Genomic DNA, 18125 nt, shown 5'->3' with positions numbered 1-18125 from the left:
CATCATGTTGAAAGCTAAAGTGATTATAACTTTCATTATCTAAACGTTCAGGTTAAATCCTATCAGTTTTCCTATCAGTTCTAAGACCTTTACCTTTAAAGAATAAGAGGTTAAAGAATAACAACTTTAATGGAGTCTGATTAATTATATCAGAGTCAGATAAATATTTTAATTATACACGTCATCCTTCAACTGCCTTTTGGTCCGATGACTTCCAGCCTTACAAAGCAGTGTATCGCTGTGTGTTAAAGCGGTGTATCGCTGTGTGTGTTAAAGCGGTGTATCGCTGTGTGTTAAAGCGGTGTATCGCTGTGTGTGTTAAAGCGGTGTATCGCTGTGTGTTAAAGCGGTGTATCGCTGTGTGTGTGTTAAAGCGGTGTATCGCTGTGTGTTAAAGCGGTGTATCGCTGTGTGTGTGTTAAAGCGGTGTATCGCTGTGTGTTAAAGCGGTGTATCGCTGTGTGTGTTAAAGCGGTGTATCGCTGTGTGTGTTAAAGCGGTGTATCGCTGTGTGTGTGTTAAAGCGGTGTATCGCTGTGTGTTAAAGCGGTGTATCGCTGTGTGTGTGTTAAAGCGGTGTATCGCTGTGTGTTAAAGCGGTGTATCGCTGTGTGTTAAAGCGGTGTATCGCTGTGTGTTAAAGCGGTGTATCGCTGTGTGTTAAAGCGGTGTATCGCTGTGTGTGTGTTAAAGCGGTGTATCGCTGTGTGTGTGTTAAAGCGGTGTATCGCTGTGTGTTAAAGCGGTGTATCGCTGTGTGTTAAAGCGGTGTATCGCTGTGTGTTAAAGCGGTGTATCGCTGTGTGTTAAAGCGGTGTATCGCTGTGTGTTAAAGCGGTGTATCGCTGTGTGTTAAAGCGGTGTATCGCTGTGTGTGTGTTAAAGCGGTGTATCGCTGTGTGTTAAAGCGGTGTATCGCTGTGTGTTAAAGCGGTGTATCGCTGTGTGTTAAAGCGGTGTATCGCTGTGTGTTAAAGCGGTGTATCGCTGTGTGTGTGTTAAAGCGGTGTATCGCTGTGTGTTAAAGCGGTGTATCGCTGTGTGTGTGTTAAAGCGGTGTATCGCTGTGTGTTAAAGCGGTGTATCGCTGTGTGTGTGTTAAAGCGGTGTATCGCTGTGTGTGTGTTAAAGCGGTGTATCGCTGTGTGTGTGTTAAAGCGGTGTATCGCTGTGTGTTTTAAAGCGGTGTATCGCTGTGTGTGTGTTAAAGCGGTGTATCGCTGTGTGTGTGTTAAAGCGGTGTATCGCTGTGTGTGTGTTAAAGCGGTGTATCGCTGTGTGTGTGTTAAAGCGGTGTATCGCTGTGTGTGTGTTAAAGCGGTGTATCGCTGTGTGTTAAAGCGGTGTATCGCTGTGTGTGTGTTAAAGCGGTGTATCGCTGTGTGTTAAAGCGGTGTATCGCTGTGTGTGTGTTAAAGCGGTGTATCGCTGTGTGTTAAAGCAGTGTATTGCTGTGTGTTAAAGCAGTGTATTGCTGTGTTTCAGTTGTACAGCTGTGGTTGTGTTGCTGGGTTTAAAGCAGGTTGGGGTTTTATAGACCACTTGAGTCAAATGTGCATGAATGGATACACATAGATGTGCACTTCTTTTGTTGGGATGGTATGAGTGTTAAAAAAAAATTAAGATGATTATGACTGTCTTTTTTTTGTCAATTCGGTTGTTTAATTTCTTCAATTTCTGGTTTTATAACATTCTGAAAGCTCTTAACTCCACAGATAGTAACTGGTAGGGTTATTCACTAGGTTGCTTCAGAGGCATAAGATACTGTAAGTATTACATACAACAATAATAAAACAATGCATTGACATTAACTTTTTACTTTTGATACTCAAGCACTCTTAAAAACGAGTACTTCTGTACTTTTACTTAAGTAAAAATCGGTCTTTACAACTTTTACTTGTAATGGAGTAATACCTGACCAGTAGCATTCTGTACTTTTACATTAAGTAAGGAAGTGTGTGTTTTGTCCACCTCTGTTAAATCGTTATTAAGATCTGCTTCTGGTGACCCGATCACAGTTTTGCTTAGTCTTCTTCTAACTACAGAAATATTTTAGACCCAAGCATAGGTTTAAAATGTACTGTGTCTGTCTATAGGAATTAAGACCTCTGAAGATCCTATGAATGTCCATGAATCACACTTTTGAAACTCTGTAACATTCCCAGGTTTTCCAGGTCTGTGTGAATCCTGGTTGAGTGATTTTGTGACCGTATGCTCACTACAGCAGCGCGTTACTGTGTGTTTGTGAATGTGCAATAAAGTACACTAAGCACAACTACAAATATGAGACCAAATACCATGTGTGTAATCCCAAATAAGAATAACTCATGTGATGGGAATCAGTCTCAGCACCACAAATGTGTGTACTGGCATTTTAAGAAAGGATATACAAGTTAAAAACCTAAAATGCTGAAAAGAATCACATTATGTGGTCAAATGTGTATATAAGGAATAAAGACGCATATCGATTGTCTGCTGGGTATTTTGGCTCCAAACAGTGGATGAAACCTTACACAGAGACAGAACGCATTTAAGATCCACCGTTCACATCCACATCCACCGTCTTATAACAAAACAATATCTAAAAGCTGCTGTGTGACAGGGTGTACAGGAAACAAGCTAAAAAACCCAGAACTAGGTTTTTATAAGCTAATGAACCGTAGAAACCAGCCTTAAGGGGACAAAAGTGGATACAGGCAATAAGACCTCGAGCATCAGCTGGAACGAATGGGTAAAGTGGGATCCTGACACTCATTATAAACTCAAAATACACTACATGTGCAGTAAACATTTCATCACAGGTAAGTCAAATATCCAAATGTCAGTTTTATATAGTATATTTCTGTAAGCTAAGTTATCCTGTCACCGATTACGTTCCTCTCCAGTGGCTGTAAGTTCATTCTCAGAGTAATAGGACACGTTGCACTCTATCAATTGCCTGTATCCCCCTTTTGTGTCCTTAAACACTTGTTTTTTGGGGTCGACAGCTTATAAAAACTTAGTTCTGGATTTTTTAAGCTTGTTTGCTGCACACCCGTCACACAGCAGCTTTTAGACATTGTTTTGTTTTTTGTAGTAAGTCAAAAAAAAAAAATTCACGTAATACAAAGTCAATGGAGGCGGTTGGATTGTTTTCCCCCCGGTGGAAGAGGTTTTAGGATGACGACGAGTGTCGCTTTGTCTCTTTATGTTTCTACAATCCAAACCATAGGAATCACTTTATAATAACTTTAATATCTACATCTTATCAGCTTAACACATCATTAGAACCACAGTGCTGCTCCCATCCATCACTAAAAGCTTAAATTTAAGTAATACTTGCCATCCAGTGTTTCCAGAAGCAAACGCACAAGATGATGATGATGATGAAGATGATGATGAAGATGACGACTGGAATAATTAAAGCATAATGCCCTCGGAGGTCAGAGGAGCTGGGAGGTGTTGGGCTGATGGAGGAGTGTGGAGGAGATGTAGTGGAGGAAACTGGAGCTTCTGGAAGAGACAACAGGAGCAGAAATAATTAAGAGGAATATACACTCAAATCAAATGACCTTTACCTTAAAACCACCTAAAAACATTAATGATCAAATCCTACTTTAGCAACTGTTACAAGTCCCCCCCCCCCCTCTCTCCCTCTCTTTTCTAAATTGTTAAATAAATTATGAGGAGTTAATGCTGAGACATCTGATTCTTCACATCACTTAAATCTTATCACTTATAGTAATCGGTTTCAACTGAGGCTTTTGCAAAAAGCACTTGTTTATTTGGATTCAGTCTCTGCAAGTTTTAAGTGATGTTGTTGTGTGATTTATAAAAAACATTTAGATTAAATAAAATGCTTTGCAATACAAATCCAGCTAGAGTAGGTGTAGCATCAACTTAATTTCAAAAACTTAATGAGCACAATCATGACCATTTTTTTTATATAATCCTGATCCTGGAACAGTTAAACAGACATATTATAGTAATATACTCACTGTTGACAACAAGTGTAGCAGTCACCAGCTTAGACACTTTCTCTCCAGTGTAGGCTTCTGCTTTATAGAGTCCTGATCTGGAGATGTCCACATTCTGAATGATTAGAAATAAACATCCTTTTCCAACTATCAGTGAAACTCCAAGTTCTGGAGGATCATCATAGACCCAAGGCTTCTGCGCAAAAAGAACAGCATCCTTCTTGTCTTCTTTAAATATAATCTTCACTTCATCTGCTTTCTCCACTTCATCGATGTCGAAGGATATTGTAACATTCTGTCCATCGATCGCCTCGAACTTCGACCCAGCAACAACCAGAACTGCAAATCAGAACCACTGTATTAGAATAATGAGGAATAAACTGACAGCACTTTTTTCATCAACCCATTAAATCATCATCAGTCTACATACCCGATAAAAGTACCAAATTCATCCTGAAAATGGTATTCATCTTCTGAAAAAGCTCCTGGATAAGCTTAAAACTGTGTTAAAAGACTCGCTAGATGCTAAATGCTAACACTGACAGGTGATAGAGGGTCGCGTTTCTTTTTACAGCAGACTGTGTTACTGCCCTACAAATGTAATTAGCAGAATTCCACTGAATAAGACAAATCCTTATTTAAAGTTCTGTTCTGTTATGTTATGTTATGAAGAAATCAGATGCAGACGCAAACCACTCCTGACTTGACGTCGTCGGTAGCATAATAAAGCAACGCAACATCTGAGTGACCTTCTTCCGGTTCCGGACCGGTGAGCTTTTCAAAGCTTCGAATCAGTTAAACCGATTCGCAAAATGATTCACTGTTCCGTTCGAAACACCACAAGTTGATGACTCTCCCCGCCCAGTGGAAATTTTGGTTTCACTAAAAACTCCGCCCACAGATCGGGGCCGGGAATGCACCTCGATCATGATCTCGAAAAACAGGTCGCGAGCAGCCCTATCAAAAATGAATATGCGCGTGCCCGCCTTTGTCCACAAGACCGAAAGTGAATATGAAGTGTCCGACTCAAATTTCAACCATTCGCGTTCCTTAATATATTAGTCTGCGTCAACATGTACATATTCACACTTAGGTTTTTACTGGTCATAGTTGTACTATCGAAATATCCACTGCGTTTGTTGTGTAAAACACATTATCGGGTGGTAAAATATTTTACTTACTTGCAACTGAAGGTTTCCGAAGAGAAGACGATTACAACACATTTTAGAGTGTATAGCTGCCTTCGACATGGTTTGTCTGTTTCGTTCTCGACGGACTTTAGTTTCTAAACGTCACAGACGGTACACATCAGTGTTACAACAACCCCCAACCAATCAGCGCAAATCCCTCCCTGTGCAGCCAATCGCAGCTTCTATACTCTTTGGTCGCAGTGCTTGTCACACAAAGTACATGAGTCATGGACCTAAAGAAGAAGGTTTTAGAGTTGCGTCATCTTCGTTTACTCCAATGAGAATCGACCGTTGTTGACAAAAAAGAAAAGACCGTTGGGTGTCGACAGCAAATGGCGGCTCGTAGAGTCTATCATAAGACATAGCCTACTCAAGTTCTTTTTCGTTCTTCGCTTAGGGGTATAAAAATAGTTTTTTTTGTAGACAGTAATGTTATTTTTAAAAGATAAAAAATGCTATTATTTGACGATGTGTGGTCAACCAGCGTTGCCTGCCTTAACATATTTCAGGCTAACATGACTTTTTTTGTATTTTTTTATGTTCTTAAACTTAATCATGTCATGTTAAATATGGTTTCACAAAGACAGGAGACCTGCAGGTGACGTTATTTTCTTAATCTATTGCAAACAAGAGAAATTTAATTAATCTTATATATCCCTTGTACTTACACTAAATTATGATATATCCAAGTGTAAATAAAAAACATCTGTTTATACACACAAACACATATAGACAGACATTTGCACTGTAATAACAATGGATTTATACATTTCGAACAAACTGCATGTCAAGCATTTTCTGTTCTTTCCGCCATGTTGTTTCTTGTGGTCTCCACTATGGTTTGCAGTCCTGCACGAGGAGGATCCAGTTGCAGTGACAAAGAGGAGAAAATGATCATGGTGGCTCAAGTCAGCAGGGGCAACCTAAATATAACTAAACATTTGGTGCTATGTACCATAATTAAAGACCAACACTGAGAATTTCAATGTTTATAAAAAGTTTATTAAAAAAAAAAAAAAAAAAGGCTTGAAAAATCCACAGAGCTACAGCGTCAGTGCAGGGAGTCTTGAGGATCCACTGAATCCCCTCAAAAAATCAGCTCAGCTGAAACATATACAGATAGTCAACAGAATCTCAATGCCTAAACTCCACCCAAACGGTTTTGCTTAACGTTAGTCTAAATTTGTAGCAATATGCTCTTTCCTACAATAAGGAATTTTATTCTTAATTTCACATTAATTTATAAGGAATAAAAAGGATATTCTCATATCACACACCTCAATGTTATATTTAACCAGTTTTAGAACTTTTTTCTGTTTACACAACGATGGATAAAACTGCATTAATAGAATGGGTTTAACCATTAATAGGCTGTTTGTGGTTTGATAAATTACTTTATCCAATAACATATCTAAACCACAATCTATTATATGATAACATCATACTAATTTAGAGAGCAATAATAAACTAAGCATTCTTTAATACACAAGTTAATTAGATTCAGATGTAGTCATAATATATAAACCTGTTCTTTAAACGTCTTATCTTACCTTTTAAAAGTGCGCCATAAACGGCCTGGGCTGCGCTCCCCCAAAAGCATCGTAAAGCCTATTGATCGTAGAATAATTGCCATCAATAGTCTCTACGGTTAACTAGCTCTCGATGCTTTGGGGAAACACAGCCAAAAGCTGTTGCACTCTAAACAACCATAGACTGTAAAAAAAGTAAACAACTCGAAATAGCCTAGTCTCCGGAAAAGTGGTAAAAGGGCTGATCGCCCCGGCCGGTAACGTTAAACATTCTGTTTCTTCTCTGGGTCTAAGTGAGGTGCGGTGCCTATGCATGTCATATATGAGTGTGCTCGGAGGCTCCACCTTCTTTGTAGTGGAAATTTCCTCTGGCTCATTTTTCTGTTCAGTCTGTCGAGTAGGGATGGTAGAAACAAAGCTTCGAATCAATTGAACCGCTCGCAAAATGATTCATTGTTTCGATTCATTTTCGCCACGCGCGCTGTGACTGACCCCTGCTGTTCAGAACAGTAATGCAACAAACAATCAGGCCAAACATGCACAAATACACCTTTTACAAACATATAGAAAATGTTTTATTGAAAGTAAAATCGATCAAATGCAATTAACTAATCATCTAATAATCTGAAATATCAAGTGTCTATAGCTGTGTCCAGGGTGCGATTTGTGAAAAAAACAGAGGTGGGGATGTTTTGAAACATTTTTATTCATAAAAATAAATCATGAGAACATGAACTTCATTCACTGCATTTGCTCCTCTGGACCCTTTTCATTGTTCCCAGCTAGAGTTTTCGCGCTGAAAAATTACATAAATATTTGTACTTGGTGACATTCTGAAAAGCAGTACATGGATCAAAGCTAATGGACAGGATCAGATAAATCAGAGCTTAGATTCTCTGCTCGAGCCGGAACTTGACCCGACCCGGGCCGGGCCCTTGATCCAGCACTTGTGTTACAAAATGCAACACGTCACGTGTCATGCTCAGCGTCTCCTCCACTCGCACGCATCACACCGGCCCGGGATAATAAACTTTAAAAATATTTATTTTATTTAAAAAATATTCTATATTCTAAAACCTTGTTGAATTAAATTAGAGTTGTAGCCTACTAGGCCTACTCCTCCTAGGCCATCCAAAGTTCATCCAAAGTTCATTCTTGTTCATTTTCTGTGTTCATCATTGTTCACGTTTTTTTTTTTTTTTTTTTTTTTTTTTTTTTGCGTTTCTTCATTCGGATACATTTGCGATCCATTTCATTCTGAATAAACAAACAAGGCAGTTTACATGATTTGTCCTTGTTGCATTATTCATTAAGATAATAATTAATAAATGCACGCACAATTATCTGTGAACTTGATAAATGTTGCAGATATGTTTTACTATGCACAAACAAATGCCTTTCAACTTATGTGTGCAAAATTCAGAAGCAGTAAATGAATGTGCAGCAATTTGTACAGAGATTCTGTAGGCCTACTATATGTGTTGTAGCCATTAAATAAGCTCATTTAGTTTCATATTTGTTACAATATTATAATGTTATTTTTTTCCATCTATGTTGATTTATGAAAAGTGAACAGCACAAGTAAGATAGGATGTGCAGTAGCCATATCGGGAGACTTGGAGTGGGTCAGACATGATTTTGACCACTTCATTAAGTTTTGTTTTGTAGAAAACCTTTCTTTAAAGTGAATTTCGTTTTGTATAAATTGTATCTTAATTTTAATACATTTTTCATCAACGAATTGCATGTATTTAATAAATAAGAAGCAAATATAGCAGACATAGGCTATAATCATAGAGGCGCGCCGCGGTCACTTGCAGTGCACGTTAACTGGAGCGCATCTCAACATAAATTAACCGAAACTAAGTGTATGCCTCAAAGAGAATATTAAGAAATATATCTAAAGAAAGCTTGAAATGTCTTTAAACGAAACAATTCAAAACGAAAAGAAATAGGCAACACTCTGATGTAATCCATGCATGTATCCATAGGCTATATGCGCATTCACTACGGAGATGGCGATCGTCAACTTCATCTTTGCTTCATCTCAACTTCCCTGTCGCCACCCCTGGGTTTAAATCGGGCTCGGGCTCATAATTACAGTTAATGTGTCGGGCCGGGCCGACAAAGTCAATTCGCCTCATTCGGGCTTCGCGTCTACCGCGCCGCGCGAAACGCCTTCGCCGCCAGGACCTCTAGACGCGCGTAAACGCGTCTTTACATTGACTTAACATTGAAGTCACTCAAGAGTGAGTGTGTAATCAAAAAACCTTTGCGTTTAGCCTCAATTGAGTAAAACACTGTATGTGTAACTTCGGCCATTCTTAGTGGTGTGACTGGGCTGCTTGTCATCATAGAAACAGATAATCAGACTGTGATGTTTATTCCCGCTTATGCTGAATATGCGGCGTAAAAAAAGACCTGCAACCGTCTCGCAAGTGTTGATAGGCTATCACTCGTGAGGTGTAACCAATCATATAGCGCCGTGGGCGGGACATTGAGCGAGTCTGCAGAGTGTTGATTACAGAGAGGCTGCGGAGCCAGTCAAAGTAGCGCATTTTAAAATAAAATGGACTTTAATCAAACCACGGATCCGTGATAAGTTTTGTGATCCTCCTCGCCACTAGTGAAGTAGCACTGATCACTTTGAGGGGGGGATAAATTTATCCCCACCGGGGATAAAAATAATTAAGCAGAGGCAGGGATACATTGACCAGAAAGGGGGAAATCCCACGCATCCCCCCCGGCAAATCGCACCCTGGCTGTGTCCCAATGTGAAGTCTGCATCCTCCGAAGGCCGTATTTGAAGGCCGATTGCGTCACAGCAGCGCGACGAAACGTCACAGCGGAGCGACGAAAGATGTCCCAATTCAAAGGCTGCACACTTCGGAGGTCGCATTTGAAGGCCGATTGCGTCACCGCGGCGCTATGAAGGCTGTCCCAATTCAATTCTGCATCCTCCGAAGGCCGGTTGCGTCATCGCGGCGCGACGAAGGCTAAAGCGACGCCAAATGCACCCTTCGTTTCCCCGTGAAAGGAAGGATACATAAATGGACACTTTGCGGACTATCCTACCCCATAATTCATCGCGCGGCGGTGACGACAGCATTTTTATTAATAAATAAATAAATAAATGACGGCCGAGAGTTCGCTGGTGGACGGCAAATTCACATTTAAATGTAAGTATTATGTTTTCATTTACTCAAATAGCTAGCGAAACCAGAGTTAAAAGCCACAAGTTTTTCTTTCTTATAAACTTCACCATAACTCCTTCACCATTGAGTGGCTTCATTTGTCAGGTGGTCTGAGGCAAAACTTGAGCTAATAGTTTAATAATTGTTTCAGGGAGCAAGGAGCAGACAGCTCAATTTATTAAACTGCTATTTAAAATAAATAAATAAACTAAATAAATTAAATTTTATTGTAATATTTGCACTAGTCTGTCTAACTTGTGTAAATAAGAAATATCACTCACCCTATAAAGCCCACAACAATAGGAAAAGCAGTAGATAAGGCAATGGGGTTTCACTTGTATGTGTTTTTGTAGTGCTGTCATGCAAGCTATGTCTACAAAGGTTTTAACCAAATTTGAGTATTCATGAATATGATTTCTGAATATGAATATGATTTTAAAAATACAAAGTAAGAAAGTTGAGATCACATCTTTGCCGAAATGTATTGTGCTTTTGTTGTTAACAAGCCATGGTTAATTTGCTCTGCCTTAGGATTGCACATGTCCTGGGACAGGTGAGGGTGTGAGTGGGAACCCACTGCTGCAACTCGGCCCTGGTTTGTCCTCATGGATGAGGTGTTGGGACAGAGGCATTGCACCCTCATTGCCTCAATCCCTGAGGACACACCAGGGCCGAGTTCAGCAGTGTGTGACCAAGAAGAGGAGGAGCCAGGGGCAGAAGCAGCATGAGTACCCGCACTAGCACCCGCAACAGCATCAGCACCAGCACCACGAAGAAGGCGAGACAGAGAGGACGAGTTTTTGGACTTGATTAGAGAAGACATGGGACTGCAGAGGCGAGGAGAGCACTGGAGAGAATGGACAGGCTGTTTTCTCTTCTTGAAAGAATGATTGAGAAATATGTATATATATATATATATATATTCTTTAACTTTTTTCACTTATATTTTTTAAAAGGAAAAAAAAATTATGCAACTTTAAATGTGTAAATAAAAGAGAATTCATTGCTCTGGACATTGTTTATTTTTGTAATGATAGTCATAATTTCTACATGAAACAAATTATTCTATACCTTTTTCCCATCTCAAATTCAACATAAACATTTAAATTTCCAGTACATAAAATAAGAAAAAATGATGTAGACTTTTATTGAGCTGAGCAGGGAGACCCTGGTGTGCTGCTGGACTGGGATGGGCTCCACAATAGAGACCTTGGTAAGGCCTCCTGCTGGTGGGACATCATCTGGGATGGTCTCCAGTGTGTTTGACTGCATATTTTCACTATCCACTAAGTTGTCTACCAACAGGTTTGCAGGGCTGACTCGTGGAATAAATATTGAGATACTTTATTACACTAAAATACTTTTAATAACCACTAATACCACATTGGGGAAAAACTACTAGTCATATATTTCAAACCTTAGTTAAGCAAAATTATCTTGCATACTCTAATGTACTTGAGGCATCAAGAGTAAAAGTAAAGGAATTCTGCAGGAAAAAAACTTTGTCGGGGTTTTTATGATGGTTCTGCTTTTATATTACTGCATATGTTGCATTTTACTTATGAATATTTTCAAGGTTGATACATTTAAACTATATACTTTTGTGTAGTTTAATGTAAAACAATGCATCATATTGTAAAATAACAATTTTGTAGTGTTGCTGTCCTGTGTGGGAAAATTACTTCGAGTATTAACGAAGTATGTAGTTCCTTACATACCACCACTGGTTATTTTGACAATTAAAGTAACAAAATGTAGGCCTATTGTCACAATATTAACAAATTGTTGCTAACTACAGCTCCGTCCCATTTCAAAGGGCTCATCTGAAGCGCTCGGACCGGTTTAGCCTACAGAGGATTGTTCTTGTCGCCTAGCAACAGTGACTGACAGCTGCCGATGACGAGCGGGAGTAACATTCGCACTGGACTTTTTATATTCAACTGGGTTTTATATTCAAATAGGGTTGAAAACCTGTGTAAATATATTTACTATGGTTTATTTATGTGCATAATAAAAATAATACACAATTAAGCCTACAAAATCACATCAAGGTAAGATATAAATGAACATTTGAATCGATCGGCTAAGCCGAAAGTACATGACCTGAAACATCCTTAATACCATGTCCTCCAGTAAAATATAAAACATAAAAATGACAATAGCCAATTCTGGCTCCATAGCTGTTTACTCAATTATATCAAATGAATTGTCAGGATGGCAGCATACTCTCGCACCGTTGCTTGCCGCCTGGAGCGGTAATCGGGAACACCTGGCTGCGCAATTAGGAAATCCTAAGGCTACATGGTGTGCCGTTCGGAGGACGCATAGGCTGCATCGTTTGAAGTCTGCGTCCTTCGAAGGATGCAGCCTTCACTTTGGGACACAGCTACAGACATTTGAAGCAGTTTTTTTTGGTTTTACTCACTGCCTGCGGTTCCAACGCACATTTCATTCAGAATATTATATATACAGGCCTCTATATTTCCTGAACATTTTTGTTTTTCTGAATTGTCTGAATGGCTAATAAAAATAGGTAATACAAAACGATTACTTGGTCACCACCACCAAGGTGAATTGGTTTATTCTTGACTTCTGGTCGTGACTCGTCGTGAGTGACAGTTGGTATGGGGGGGGGATCAGGGGATCTGTTGATTGTCGATGTCGAGTGCCAAATAAGAGATGGACAAGAAAGGTCAAAGCCATCAGGTGCCCAATTTAGAAACGAGCGAAAGATAAAGGTATGTTTTCTTTGTATGATTACGGTATCCATGTCATGAATGAAGGGGCAATATTAATTGGTGGGTATAACTCTTATTTGTTAGCCTTTTTGCTATGATTCTTGCTATGCTTAACAATAATTCGGTTTTAACTCAAACACGAGATCTAATTTCACCATAATATTGTGCTTTGCAACAAAACTGTTACAAGTTCAGTTATTACACTGCAAAAAATGCTTTTCTTACTTAGTATTTTTGTCTTGTTTCCAGTCCAAATATCAAACATTTCTTAAATAAAGATGCATAACGTTATATTACTAAAGTAGTAAAATGACATAAGATATTAAGTCTTGTTTTCTGGGGAATAAATAAAAATTGAGTTTTTGCTTAAAACAAGCAAAACATGATCTGCCAATGGGAAAAATTATGAAAAATTATGTCCAAATTGGGGGGGCGCTCGAAGGGGGTCTCGCCCAGGGTGTAATTCAATGTAGAACCGCCACTGAGCACAGCGCTTTGATGGGCGTACTGCTTTCGCTCTCTCGCTCTGGTCTACGGGTGCGCGGCTGCGCGCGCGCCCTCCCGAGAGAAGTGGCCTTAGGACCCGTATAAGGACATTCCGCCAAAGCTGACGTCATACATACCCATAGTCGAAAAAAACTTTCCGAAACTTGTGACAAACCGGAAGGAGTATTTTTGGCACAGAAATACTCCATCAAACGTACAACTTAATTTTTGAAACTTTGTCCATGTTTAGAACTCTTTAACAGTGTAAAAAACTCAGTATGCATGAAATAGCATTTCACCCCCCTTTTAAGAAATCTTTATGACTTCTTGACTTACAGGCGTGCAAAGTAACCAGAGGCAAAAAACAAGTGCTTTATGCTATTTCTGAGCTCTCACTGTCGGCGGATAATGAAACACAGATTGCTAAAGTCAACATTAACTAATAGACTTCCCAATCTGTGTAAAAATAAAATAGTGATGCTGCCATCTCTCTAAAGTCATTTTAACCTCCTCCACAAAACAGTGGATAGTAAATATACATCTGTGACATTTAATATTTTTTCGCTTCCATCACTATTTATGTTTGTCTTTCTACAGAATAAATATTAACATTATAAAAAATTTGAGTGGATGAAATTTCCGAAATATGTTTGATTTGACACAGATTGACCCAAAGGTGTTTTCTTTTAATCTTAGATGAGTGATTTTCTCCCATGAATCGAAACTATCAATAAAAAAAAGTTTTGGCAAATTAGTTTTTTGACTAGCCTATATCATTTTAAGAATATATAGTTAATAAATTCATAAAAGTTTGTTGAGAAATACTTCAAAATCAAGGATATCTGAGATCACATCGCCTGATACGGTTTTAACAGGGTCACTGTTCTGCGCAGATTGTAATGGTGGTGAATGTATTTATTCAGAAAAAATTATCAGCAATAATGTCACTCATACCAAAAAAGTAATATAGGAGTAAAGAAGAAATGTATGGAACTGTCACCATTAATTCACCTTTTGTCAGCGTTTATTCTATTCAGTTCTGAAATATTAATTCGTTATTGAAAATCAAGTGATATTTGAATATGGAGCAAGTGGATGAGACAGAATGATTTCCTATTCATAAACAGGTTAAAAAAATTGTGTGGTACATCTGAAAATGTTAATTAATAAATCAAGATAGGTCGAAATATATCTGTGCATTAAGTGTTGCAGTGTTAGTGCAAGAGACCTTCTGCTTGTTCTGTCACCTGTAAAGTGTTTCGTTGATTTTCATTTTATTACTAACTTATCTTTAGATATTTTGTAAATGCAGTGTTTACTTAACTGAACTTTAACTTTGAAGGCTTCAGTTTTAATGTATTATTTATTTATAAAAATTCATTGGTTTTATTTTCAAATGGTTAAATTGAAAAAAAAAAATTAAAACAAAATAGTTACAATAGTTTTTGCTATGATGCCAAAATTGTGAAATTTGACTATATTTGTGCTGACTGCTTAATTTTGGTACTCTCCATTTCTCACCTCACAGTCTGTGGTTTCCGTTTCTAACATTATGCCACACACAGTCATGACTAATATAGAATGACAGTAATGATTTTAATGTTGAGTAAAGTACATAGTTATAGTTAAAAACTAGTTTCACAATGACTGTCAGTATAGGGTCAGTAGGGTCATGTTTATTCGCCCTCAAGTGAGTAATCCTCAAACGAGTTTCTTTCTTCTGCTGAACACAAAAATTATGCATGAACAGAGTAAAGTTAAGTCTCTGTTAAACATCCTCCATGTCTTTATTATACCTGTAACATTACATAATTCATTAATTAACATATTGTTTAGATGAATATAGACTAAAATCCTGAATATATTATTCATTTCCTGATTCCTCCGCAGAATCTGGGCATTTCCCTGTAAACATATACGCCCTTGTCTTCCCGAACAATCTGGAGCATTTGTTTAAGAACTGACCTTAACAACTTTCATACACAGTGTGTTGACTTATTTAACTGATTGCACACATGTTTTTTTTTTAGTCAAACAGAATGCTGATCTATTTATTAAGTGCTTTCCACTTGTGTGCAACATTAATAAACCAGTCAAAGGAGGACTCACATGTCTGTGGATGATATGAAGTCAAGTCAAGTCAAGTCATCTTCAATTATATAGCGCTTTTAACAATGTAGATTGTTTCAAAGCAGCTTTACAGAGATAAACGTATAATGTAAGGCAGGGGCGTCACTAGGTTTGGAGGACAGGGGGGGCTCTTAGCCCCTAGGGTATTTGTAACTTGCGTTTATAGAAAATCTTACAGTGAATTTGAGTAAAAAAAACAACCATGTATATATGTCGCTGTATTTGTCTCTTCAACCCCGTTACCATCTTCAACCCTGTTACCCTAGTCTCAATTTTTATTAATTATTTTTTTTAAAGTTTATGAATAAGTAATTTAATGTTTGTTGAACTTAGTCAGAAATGTTCAGAGCAATCATAAGAATACTGATTTTAGTTCAAATTCTGAAGTTAAGCCATATCTTTGATCAAAAATGCTGTCACAAAAAGTGCCCATTTCAGGTTTAAGGTTCAAGTGTAAAATGATATGTTAATGTTATGGTGCATGGTACAATTTCTGGTAAGCTACACTTTTTTATTATTTCAATTCAATTAAATTATTGTGATTTGATTTAATATTGACTCATTTGGATAAATATTAGGTACTCGAGATAGGCGTTAATTTTTCTCAAGAAAAAAACAACTCGCCTAATGTTGTAAACAGACAGCCCTATCAGATGGTAGTATTATTTAAGGTTAAAAATAACTCAAATTAAATATAGGCTAATGTTTTTATTATAATAACAACTTTATTTAATGATATAAGTAAAAATATAATAAATAGGCCTATGTAATATAGAACACATATTTAGCAAAATACTTATTTTCTTGCCAGGCTACGTGCTATTTCCTATATTATGTTCATTAAATGGCTTTCCTGAGGTAAATGTAACATATTGTTCTCCAGCTTGACCTCTTCACGCTGATAAAAAACACTGATTGATCGATATTATGTAGGCCTATGAGGAACATTTCGGTAAGTTGTAGCCTACTACTGTATCTTTCAACAGTGTTCGTGTTTTTTTTACTATTAGAGATGATCGGTTCACGTGCGCTAGGGATCTGTCACGTAACATTTACAAGCGCCAAAACGGTATTTATTGTTTGAATTTCGTAATAAAATTGACAGAATCTGAGAGTTGAGATTCTTATATCATAAAGTAACCTGCTCTGTCTAGTCTGTTGGTCTCCGTGTCCTCTTTGCTTCGCGATTTTTCTGTGCGTGAGAAAATGGATGTGTGGCGTGAGAGCGTGTGAAAAGTGTCGATCGCGTGTGTCTCACGGTGAATGCGTGAGAGTTTCCAGCTCTCCAACTTCCGACTTTTCGGCTATTTTTTGTAGCTGGATATATATTATTTGTTGCGTCTAAATATGAATGAGGATACGGCTATTGATAAATCGAATTGTTATTGTTGTTCTTATTATCATTTAGGGGGGCTTAGGAACATTTTGGGGTAGCTTCAGCCCCCCTAAAATAGGCCTAACGACGTCCCTGAATGTAAGGTAACAGAGACTGTTTTGGCTCTATAGCGGTTCTTTAATAAAGTTATTTTACAGCTAAAGTTAGTTTTGATTGATTTGCTTCCGTCGCAACGATCATTTGTTAGGCTATTAAATTAGGGGCCGCCAAGACGACACCATTCTCTCTACACAGACTTTAAACGTGAACCTGATAAACGCTGATGGCGTTCACATGCGCATTAAGAATTGGTTCTATAGTTATGTGCGCAGGTTTGGAATTCCCTACAAACCAAGCCTAAACAAAGTTGTAATGAAGACTATATTATGTTCTGGTGGAAAGTGAGCAGTCACAAGACGTCCGGTAAGAGACGTATATCTCTGTAAAAAAGGCCCCCTTGTGGCCGCTAAGCATCAGACACTTTACTGTGACTCTCTCTCTCCTACTGGAAGACGCCTCGCTTCACCTGGACTCTTAGCCAATCACAAGCTGACTCAGGATCGCTGCACGCGGGTAGCATTCTGTCAGAGACTTTTGCCAGTAGTGTACGCTAACAGCACGGACTTACAACCTGCCTTGATACAACTGCTTTGTTCTGTGTGCGTCTTTACAAGTAAGAATCGATATTTTGTTGTGTTTTACTGTCAATGCTAAGGCTAGATTGGTAGTGTTTTGTCTGTTTAGTGTTGCTAAATGTAAGCTCAGGCTTTTCCTGCCTGGCTAGACCTCGTGTCGTGATGCTTCTTTCTATCAATGTATAGGTTGCCACTCTGGCATTATTCTTTGGTTACACATTGTAAAATACCAGTTAAGCACCTTTGCGCATAGTTTGAAAACTATCACGCTGATATTCGCCTTCAATCCAGTTAATTGGTTATAGGGCACGCACGTACATGTACACTAGTCGTCACGTGACACCTCTCGGAGCGGCCTGGTGTAGTTATTTATGCGACCAGCAGAGGGAGCCAGTGTATTGCGAATGGTTTATCCTTTCTTAATAGTTGTGGCTGCTTAGACCTACTTAACAGCCTTTTTCATTCTTTACTGCCAGTTTTGGCCATGTTAAAATATTGTTGTATTTTATTTCTGCTATAGAATAGGATGCAGTTAATACAAATAGAGGTTTGTTGCATGATAATCATTCATTTGCATTCAACTAATTATGTTTGTTTTATTTCTTTATTTGTTTCAGAACCACACATCAATGTATATATTCAATCATGCAGTTGTAAATTCAATAAATACTTCCAATGAAGAAATCTTGCGTGATTCTGACCGATCACCCACTGTGAGCTCTACCTAACGATCCACAAACTATCTAAATCAAAGAAGCCAGTCCTCTTCTGCACAATCTCTTTAATGGTAATTAGCAGCCACATTCAAACAGTAGTGGTTCTAAATGAAATAGAAATAACAATATTTAAATTATAACATATTCAAGATAACATGTTTCAGATATGGTTATAT

The 18125-nt window shown here is 38.2% G+C and overlaps 1 protein-coding gene and 1 long non-coding RNA gene across 2 annotated transcripts in view; one reads left to right on the top strand and one right to left on the bottom strand.

Moving 5' to 3' along the window:
• Positions 1–18125, top strand: part of LOC311072984 (uncharacterized protein) — a 1552487-nt gene that overhangs the window by 765358 nt on the left and 769004 nt on the right. The window lies entirely within an intron of this gene.
• LOC311073761 lies at positions 6127–6970 on the bottom strand. The gene is made up of 2 exons (XR_014604209.1): positions 6697–6970; positions 6127–6250 (listed from the first exon to the last, which is right to left on the bottom strand). It is a non-coding gene; the product is annotated as an uncharacterized lncRNA (long non-coding RNA).

The sequence above is a fragment of the Abramis brama genome, assembly GCF_963993115.1.
Source record: "Abramis brama genome assembly, chromosome: 22".
Lineage (NCBI taxonomy): Eukaryota > Metazoa > Chordata > Actinopteri > Cypriniformes > Leuciscidae > Abramis > Abramis brama.
The sequence above is the reverse complement of the archived record's forward strand: the minus strand, read 5'-3'. Positions and strand labels throughout refer to the sequence as shown.